The following is a 2500-nucleotide window of genomic DNA, read 5'->3' on the forward strand; positions in this document are numbered from 1 at the left end:
TTCATGTTCTGATCCACCCCAAATGTAATGTTCATCTTTCAGTTCCACACATTCTGTTGACCTGTCCACATTTTTCCAATAAATTTCCATTACCATCCTACTCCAGTACGACTGTTGATTTAATTTTACTGAAAAATTTCTGCCGCATCAACATCTAATATCATTAGCAGTGTATTCAAAATATAGTGATAGCATGAGACTTGAGGGCAAAGCCCCCTTGTAAGCAAGTGCTCTATGACATCAAAGATCATATGGTACTATGGTAAAGTAGAGTAGAGAAAAGGGTTAGGAATGAGTTAATGATTAGGGTCAAGTTACAGTTTGAACAGTACTAGAAGGTAGTATGGTAGTGAAAAGGGTAGAAAGGAGGAGCTAATAGGGCATAGCATAAGGTAAAGGTTATTAAAAGGAGTTAAAGCAGTAGGAAGCATTATGATAATGTATAATGGCAAAAAGGGTGAAAATTAGTTTAACAATTCGGATAAGTGGACAGAACAAGGGGATGAAAAAAAGGAAAAGAAAAGAAGAAAAGACCATGCAAAATTAGTTGAGTCAAGGGCTGACAACCAAAGTACAGATTATCCCCTACATTAGGCCTCAGTCCCCGTCTCCTAAACCCCCCCCATGACATGCTAGAGATGGGGGGGGGGGTACAACTGTTGACGTGTAAAACCTATCATCCCTCTTACCTTTCCATTAGCATGCCTCCTTTATAGTGCTTCCCATTTGAGGGCTAGCACATTTATTTTGTTTTTAAACCCCTTAACCATTACATGAGTCAAAACACGGAGGAGAAATGCCCCCAATGACCATTTTATTTGATTTGGTAAACTAGAATCAAGGGGTTTAAATGTGACCCATCATAAAAAATCAATATATAGGTTTTTTTGTTAATAAGTTGTGTTACAGTATGTATTTTGAAACGGATTTCTGATTCATTGGCAGAGTGTGAACTTTTCATGCTTTTTTTTTTTTTATAGTCCTAATGAAAAAACACAAAGTTCTGGGGAGAATACTTTTTTATGTACAAAATATATATAAATCTGATCCTATACAGAACCTATTTGTATAGGACCCAAAGGAAACTTTAACGTACACAATTAAAAAAACTCTCAATAAATACAACATTCACTGATATTAAAGGCCAATAAAATATCTTAAAATAAAAATACATCCAAAATACAAAGGATCCATACAGTCAGGAAATATAAAAGGTAAAAAATTTTTCCACTATTGTATCATGTGTTTTTTCATTCCTCATTCAATCATTAAAAAAAAAAACAATATTAAAAGAGTCATCAAGAATTTAATTTTTGTGAATCTGTTTTAAACGATTGTGCTAGAATTAGATTTTTCTATCCTGTGTCTCTTTTTAGTGCTTTTTCCCTTTTTAGAAGTGTTTTTTATCTGGGATGCACTAGTTTGGGTGAATGCCTTTCTCATCTTTAGTCTTTCTCTTTTTGTCACTCCCTGGAGGGGGGATACAATTCTGCCTCAAGGGGTATCATTCAAAAGATCATCCTGTGAATCAAAGACTCGTTTCGATGCCACAGACTTTTTTTCCATCAATGTATTGCCATTTCTTCCCATGCTTCTTTGGGGATATGCTTCTAAGGTTCTCTTCCATCGTGTCCATGCCCTCGGGTCATCTACATCAGTGTCGGAGTTGTAGCATTCACTATCACTGCTGTTGGCTTTACTCGCTTTGGAAGGAGAATCACTTGCTGTGTCTTGAGTGACCGGAGTTGTTTCATTTGCCTTTGCTGAAAAAGAAAGAAAAAAAAAAAAATATATAGTTTAGAGGTGAAGTAATTCTTGAAAACAGAAAAAAAAAGGAAGAAAAAATTGTCTTGTCTATATGTACAGTACTATGACCTGTTTGTATACTTTAATTACACAATAAATACTTAGAAAAAATGTCAAATACTGAGATATGATACTGTTCAGTAGAAAACTGGAAAAAAAAATAAAAATAAAAAATAAATAAATAAATAAAATAAAATCATAATAATAACAAATAAAAAAGAAAGTAATGGGAAAAAAAGGTTAAAGATAAAGGAAATGGAAACATGGAAAAAAATATGGGAAAAGAAGAAAAGGAAAAGATAGAGAAAAAGAGAAGGACTATGAAATAGCCTAGCAATAGTATCCTGTAAAAAGGAAGGGTATGTAATAATTTTCTGTTCTAAAAAGTTTTTTTGGAAATGCAGACGCCTTTTGAGATTAGCCACACCCTTTACTACTTTTCCCCATACCTGCTGTCAATGATGCTAGAAGTGAGCCACCTTGTTTTTCATATTGATAATTTTGGCACACTTCCATTACTTTTTTTTCAAAGTTTTCCCTTTCATCTTCAATTTTTTTGCTCCCAAAGTTTACAGTTTTTTTTAACCTCTGAAAAGAATCACAAAACATTATGAAAAATTTCCCCCAGAAATAATTATTTGCTTTCTTGTAAGTCTATTTCTTCCTCCAGTAAATTATAAAAATTACAGCATTT

The 2500-nt window shown here is 33.4% G+C and overlaps 1 pseudogene; it reads right to left on the reverse strand.

The window, feature by feature from the left end:
• Positions 1 to 1298: 1298 nt before the first annotated feature.
• Positions 1299 to 2500, reverse strand: part of LOC119580686 — a 1415-nt pseudogene continuing 213 nt past the window's right edge.

Source organism: Penaeus monodon, chromosome 14, assembly GCF_015228065.2.
Source record: "Penaeus monodon isolate SGIC_2016 chromosome 14, NSTDA_Pmon_1, whole genome shotgun sequence".
Taxonomy (NCBI): Eukaryota; Metazoa; Arthropoda; class Malacostraca; order Decapoda; family Penaeidae; genus Penaeus; species Penaeus monodon.